Source organism: Trichosurus vulpecula, chromosome 2 (assembly GCF_011100635.1).
Source record: "Trichosurus vulpecula isolate mTriVul1 chromosome 2, mTriVul1.pri, whole genome shotgun sequence".
Lineage (NCBI taxonomy): Eukaryota > Metazoa > Chordata > Mammalia > Diprotodontia > Phalangeridae > Trichosurus > Trichosurus vulpecula.
The window spans coordinates 181,796,809-181,804,345 of NC_050574.1; the positions used below are offsets into that span (position 1 = coordinate 181,796,809).

The 7,537-nt window shown below is 34.5% G+C and overlaps 1 pseudogene; it reads right to left on the bottom strand.

Moving 5' to 3' along the window:
* Nucleotides 1-5,666: 5,666 nt before the first annotated feature.
* On the bottom strand, nt 5,667-6,539 carry LOC118836872 (annotated as a pseudogene).
* Nucleotides 6,540-7,537: the final 998 nt, after the last annotated feature.

Below are 7,537 nucleotides of genomic sequence, written 5' to 3' on the forward strand. Positions count from 1 at the left end.
TTCTGTCTATTCCTCCCCATCCTCCCCTCCCCCTAGCTTTGGTTCTTAACAAAAGAGGAGAAAGCTGAAAACTTGACAAGAAGGGTGACGAGTTCTCCCATGCTGGCTGCAGTTGACAAAAGAATGCTTAGGTACAATGCGAGAGAAAATTCTTCATGTCTCTTCTTGAACCAACAGGTACATACAAAATAAGAAGGCTCTCCGCATAGTTTTCTTTTTTTATCAGAGCTGGCATTGGCCTCATACAGTGTGGAAGTGGGAGAGGAGAAAATGCCATTCAGAGGAGTCTCTGTGATGCCCATGGGGGAAATCTCATTTAATCTTTGCAAAATAACCCTCCAGCCATTGTTTTCTTCCATTGTTCAGGAATCTCTAATGAGATCTAGTTAGCTTTGACCTCCCAAGTCTCAGGTCCTCCCTGAAACTTTTCTTTCTGGGAAAAGCTGGGTTAGTTTGACAAAGTGATTGTAGTTGTGTCTCTTTTACAACTATCATAATACCATGTACTCAGTTTTGACCTAGACTAAGATTTCATTAGTATGGGAAATTTTCAAATTTGGAAACTCCCTCCATTGACCTGAATCCACTATAATTTATAGTGTTAGTGTCTTGGTGCATGAAAGGATTAAGTGAATGTTGCATGGACACATAGGCAGCACACAGTGCTTAGCACAATGCTGGGCACATAATAAGCGCCATATAATGTTAGCTATTATTACCATTAGCTATTATGTCAGAGGCAAGACCTGAAACCAAATCATGTAACTCTAAGTGTAATTCTCTATACACTAAAGCAGGCTGCTGGGTTTTCAGTTGTTGCTACACTCAAAGGGCACTTAATAAGTGCTTATTTTCTTTTTAAATAAAGTACTAGAGTTTAAGAGGGGACATAGATAATTCAGTATATCTCATTAAAATATTCCCCTTATTAGGGGAAAATACATATACATCTAGAAGAATATAAAAGTCTTTTAAATTTAGAAATAAGTAAATATTGGGAGCCCCCTTGAACTCCCCTAGAATCTTCCCACCAGATGAGGCTTTTGCCTGAGGCCATAAGTCTTTTATTATTGCTAGGCCCAAATCTCTAGGCTAGGTTACTCTTAACCTAGCCTAGCCCTCCATTGTCTGGCTAGTTTCCACCCTTGATCCTATCAAAGTGCCTTTGCCTGAATCTGTTACCCTTAAACTAGCTAGCCCTACATTATCTGTTATCTCCAGGTAGCCTGCAGCTACTTCCCATCCTTAATTCCATTCTTGGTTCCTGGAGTCTGACCTCACCCCAGTCCCATCAAGCTCCTCCTTAGACTCCTCCTCAAGACCCTCCCTAAACCCCTCCTCCCATCATCCCAGGACCTCCCTAGATCCCTCCCACAATCATTGAGTATATAAGTTTCATCTTGCCTTCATGAAGGTGCTCAGATTCCATCTGAGGTAGATGGAATCTGGCCTACTTGTGAAAACGAGTGTCACAAATGCTGAGATTTCTTAAGACAACCCAATATGGTGAATCTGTAATAAACTTTGTTCCTCTTTGGCTATGAGAAGGCTTCAGTCGCATTCATTGGAGTAGGACCTGGCATGTTGGTATTTTGGGGTCTTGAGCACCCTTAAAAACATATGGCTCCCTAACCTCAACACATATACATCTAGAAGAGTACAAAAGTCTTCTAAATTTAGAAAAAAATAAAACTCTAAGGGGATAAGGAAGGGGGAGAGGATAAAGGAGGGATCTTTAGAGTGGAGGATATGGGAATAGGTTAAAAGGGGGATAGAGAAGGGTCTTTAGATTTAGAGGAATGGGAGCATAAGGGAAGGAGTTTTAGAGGGGAGAGGGAAGGAATAGGTCAAAAGGGTATATAAAAGGGTATTTAGATTTAGGGAAATGGGAGGATGAGGGAGGGATTGCTGAAGTGGGGGTAGGTTAAGTAGGGCAAGTTAGAAGGTAGAAGTAAAGTAGAGGAGTTAGGAGAGAGGAAAAAAAGAGATATGCACAAACACAGAAACAAGATTAGGAGTCAAATCTCTTAGGGAAAGTATATGTTTATATATGTATGTACGTGTATACATATATACATGCATGCATATATCAATACCTATATATAAATATATCCATGCTTAATTGTAGCCTTGGGGTAGTGGGTAGAGAGGAGGTAGGGGGAAAGAAGAACAAAATAAAATGTGTACAGTAGAGAACAAAAGAAAACCTACAAGGAAGCAAAGAAAAGATGGACAGCTTTCAACACACAGTATTTAATATATAGGCTTTCTTGAAATGATAAGTTATTGCTATATATTCTGAATCCTCTCCTATATTCTGCTGTGTACATGATATGTTTTTCTTTTATATTTAAGTTTATAATGTATCTTTTCCTTTTGTTATTATGTATTTAAGTTTTTGTAATTATCTAAAATAAAAATGTGGAAAAATAATGTCATAATATTAATGTCATATGCTTATATAAATCTCATTGTGCTTTATATTTAAAAAAAAGATTTCATATTTCCCAACTGGAAATACTTGTTGTAGTATTATCAATACTTTAATTTCCAGCACAGATGCCTTATCTTTTTCCCTAGATCACTTTAATTCAAATTAATTTCTTCCTCCTCTGATCTTCCAAATGATTTTCATATTGTATCTCTGCTTTATATTGTTATTATTTCTATACATATTTTATTTGCTCAATTAGGCCACTTCCATCTTAGTTGAACTGGGGTTGCCCAGACATTCCTGTGTTAAATATATTTCTTTAATGCCCCTGTTATTATCTTAACCTTTTTCTTTTTGTTATAGTTAGCCTTTCAAGAACTTTATAAAATAATAGTGGTACAATGATGTCCAACATTCTTGTTTTATAATGTTTCTCTATGACAGATAATGCTAGCTCTTGGTTTTAGATAAATATTCTTTATTATATTAAGGAAATAGGTGTCACAGAGATAGAGTGCTAGACCTTGAGTTAGAAAGACCTGAGTTCAGATCCAGACTAGGATGCTTAGCTATATGACCCTGCATAAGTAAGTCACATAACATTAGCCTGCCTCAGTCTCTTCAACTGTAAAATGAACATAATGACAGCCCCTACCTGACAGAGTTGTGAGAATCGAATGTTTCCTTCTCTTGTTACATCTTATGATTGTTAATGTTTTTGACACATATAGATATTGTATTTTGTCAAAAGTGTTTTCTATATCTATTGATGTACGCATGTAATTTTAAAAATGTTTTGCCATCAATGTGGTCTTTTGTGTACGTAGTTTTAGTAATATTGAACTAGTTCTGTATTCTTGGTATAAATCTATACTGAACATAGTATATAATGTTGCATCATTGCTAATATTATAATTAATATATTTGTATTAATATTGATTAGGGATACTGGGCTATATAGCTTTTTTTCTGTTTGTCTTCTTGGTTTATATATCAAAACCATATTTATTTCATGGGAATAATTGTGTAGGATATAATTTTCCTATTTTTGCAAAAAAAATGCATACACTGTTGTAATTAACTAATCTGATGGAATTCATTTACAAATCCATTTGGTCTTGGAATTTAAAAATTCTTTGAGAATTAGTTTATAACTTTTAAAATTTTTCTTCTTTAGTTGGGTTTTCTAAATTATCTATTAATTGTTCTGTTATACTGGGAATTTTATATTTTCTAAATAGTCATTAATTTCATTTAAATTATAACTTTCTAGGGCATATTTTTGACAACATAGTTACTTATAATTTCCTTTATTTCTTCTTCACATGTTTTGTGTTACCTTTTATTTCTTTTTATATTGGCAATTTTGTTCCTTTATCATATTACTTGTTTATCTCTTTTATAAATTTTTAAAAGGTCCTAAGTTAATTTACCCATGCAATACTTTTCATTTTTCAATTTTGCTTTTGTCTCTTCCTTGATTTTAAAATTTCTATTTTCATGTTTGGTTGGTATTTAGTTGTGATTTTTGCTTTTATGTTTGTTTTTTTGTTTGTTTCTGCTTTAAGTTCATGTCAAATTTATTGATTGGTTGTGTCTCATTAATGAAGGTAGAGATAGAAATTTTCCTTTAAGGATTGTTTTGCCTTCATCACAAAAATATTGGAATATTGCTACATTACCGTCATTTCTTTAAATATCTTTAAATATAAATTTTCTTTAAATTCTAAAACTAGTTTTTGATTCAGCAAATATTTAGAATTTTTGATTCAGCAAATATATTAGAATCACACTAATTCAAATCTTTTGTTCAAAGACTTAATAATTATAATTTTTATTTTATTGTCCATAAAATGGATATTTTAATATTTCTATTTTTAGTTATTTATTTGAAGTTGCATGCTCCTAGCACATTTAATTTTATTTCTAAAGGTGTCATGTATATTTGAACATGTACATAGACACATATACATATATGCATATTCCTTTATATTTTCATTCAGTAATTACCAGGTGTTCATCATATCTAACTCATTTTAAACTACAGTTTATTTCCTATCTTTGTCCAGGTTTTAAGTGGCACATTAAGACCTTCTTATAATTCAGTTAACTTAGATAATATGTATTATGCCATTCACTGTATGTAAATTAGGTAATCCTAGTATTTCCTTGTCTATGATGCCTTTAAGGACAAAACAATTTCCTTGCTTATTTCTTTTTTCAGTCATTTTTCAGTTGTGTCCAACTCTTCATGACCCCATTTGAGTTTTCTTGGCCGAGTTACTGGAGTGGTTTACCATTTCTTTTTCCAGCTCATTCTACAGATGAGGAAACTGAGGGAAACAGGGTTAAATGACTTGCTCAGGGTTACACAGGGACTAAATGTGTGAGGTCATATTTGATCCCAGGAAGATGATTCTTCCTAAGTTCAGGCCCAGCACTCTATCCACTGAGCTACCTAACTGGCCATAATATCTTTTAATTGTGTCTATTTTTACTATTATCTTGTCTAAGGTCATTATTGTTTTTACTGCTCTTTAAAGATTGACTGATGTACAATAAAATAAGGTGCTACAGCAGAATTCAGCTATTTGAATATTTTAAAAAGTATGTTTCCTCTAAAAAATATCTTTGGATTATATTTTCTAATCCATTATGCTCCCCTCTTCTTTTGTTGATAAGTTTATTCCATTCACATTAATGGTTATAGTTGTTAATTGGATACTTACTTCCATTATATCCTTCTATTCCTTGTCTTCTCTTTACCCAAAGTTATATATATATGCATATATATACATATATATATATATATATATATATATATATATATATATATATTTTCCTTTTGAACAAAGAAGAGGATAATGAAAGGAAGGATGTGATTAATATTAGCTATCTAAAATTTAATGGTCTTATCCCAGCCCACTTCCCCTCTTCTCTGACCGCTCATTCTTATATACTCTCTTTTTGATTCACTTACTATTTTGAAATGTTTTTTATTTGTATTTATTCCCTTCTCTGCATCCTACCTATTAAACTCCCCGCCTCTCTTCTTTCTGTCTGTCAAGGCACATTTCTCTGTTTATTTTAATATATTTCTACACAAAATTGTTCAACCTTCTCTTATCTTTCTCAGATAATAGTGTTTCTTGAAAAGTTTGGTATCCCAACTCTATCCACCATATTTGCGTATGCTCTCTCTCTCTCTCTCTCTTTTTTGCTTTTTCAGCTTTTATTTCAAAAATAAAGCCGCTGTGGGTCTCATATAAATATCTGGGGTGGGGGAGGGTAGGAGAGGCCAGCTTCTACCTCTTTTTTCCTTCACGCTGTAATGCAGGAGCAGGGGTGCTGGCTTGCCAAACCATCCAGAAAGCCAAAGCTGTTTCAAGGTCATGTGATCTGGGAGAAGTTCATTGTCAAACAGGAGCTGTACATGTTGGGGGTTGAGCATCAGACGTCTACACAAGACCCTCCGGAGATGTCGAACTTCGGCTCGAACGGAACAATGGACGAACTTGTGCTGTAAAATGCTTTTATTTTTGTCTTTGCCAGAGCTTAATTTTTCTAGGCATAGGCTGAGCTGCTCATCATAATGGTAATAGTGGGCTTTTGAATGGTCAAAGCTTCTGTAGCGGAGGCCAAGGGTACCCGGGGCTGGGTCTTCCCCAGCAGGTTGGGTGACTCGGTCCAGGCCACGAGACTGATAGAATTCTCATATCCTTTTCTCTTCACTGTCCTGCAGACCTGGCCCCAGCTTGTACACGATATCCTGCATGACCCGATCCAGTTTGAGGTTGAGCAGAGGTTGAGTCTCATGAATCTTTATGTTGCACATGGGGCAGTATTTGCTGGTCTGCAGGTACTTCACTGTGCAACTCTTACAGAAGGTGTGGAGACATTCCGTGATGGTTGTGGCATCCACAAAGTAGCCGACACACAGACAGCAGACGTTCAGGTCCTTGATCTTCACTCGGACTTCCTCCTCTTTCAGCAGCGGGTCTATCTTGTACACCGACTGAAGCTGGTTCCCCAGCCGCCGCGATGGCCATCCTGCGTATTCTCTTACCACCTTAATTATGAGAATGTTTTTTCCCTTCTTCCTCATTTCTTCCCTAGCATATTCCCTTTTTGTTTCCCTTTCTTCATGCTCTTAAAACTTCCAAAAGAGAAGAAACTTCATTCTGGGCTTTGTGATTTTCTTTCATAATTCTTTCTATAATTTTTGAAGACCTTGGTGTTTTAAAAGCACACAGAAAGAAGAGATTTCCCTATTAAGACATAAACAGTTTAAAATTTGCTCAAAATTGCTCAATTAAATTCATCTTGCTAGGTTTCTCTTGACTCTTCTGTCTGAGATTCAAACTTTCTGTGTATCTCAGATCATTAATTAAGAATGATTTTAAATACTCTATTAAGGGTACTTTTTATTTTTACCTCTAGGGCAAAAGTATTGGAAGTTTTGGAAGCTAGATTATCCTTAGTTTATTCTATTCCAAGATTTTCTTCTTCTTTATAGTAGCAGCAGCATAGTCTTATGTGATTCCAGCTGTGGTTTCTTGGTATTTGAACTCTTCTGGATATGTTTCGTCCTTTTTCTCCTCCTTTGAACTGGAAATTCTGGATTCTGGCTATAACATTCTTTGGTGTTTTCAATTTGGAGTTTCTTTCAGGAGGTGACTAGAGAATTCTTTCTATTTTTACTTTAAAATTTGTTTCTAATAAATCTGAGCAGTTTTATTTTATGATTTCTTAAAATATGGTAACCATTTTTTCATGGTTTCAGTGACTCCAGTTATTCTAAAATTATCTCTACTTGACATATTTTAGGTCAGTTATATTTAATAATATATAGCTTATATTTTATTCATTTTTTCTAATTTAAAATCTTTATTATAATATATTTTATTATGTCTTGAAGTCATTGAGTTATTTTTGTTCTATCTTTAACAGAGTCTGCTACTTGGCTAAAGTTTTATATACTTTGTTCTAAGCTATTTATTTTCCTCCTTTTTTTTCATCCAAACCTCTCAATTTTTTTTTATCACTTCCTTCATTTTTCCCCCACAGCTAATCTTGTAGTCCTTACAGCTAAACCCTTTTTGT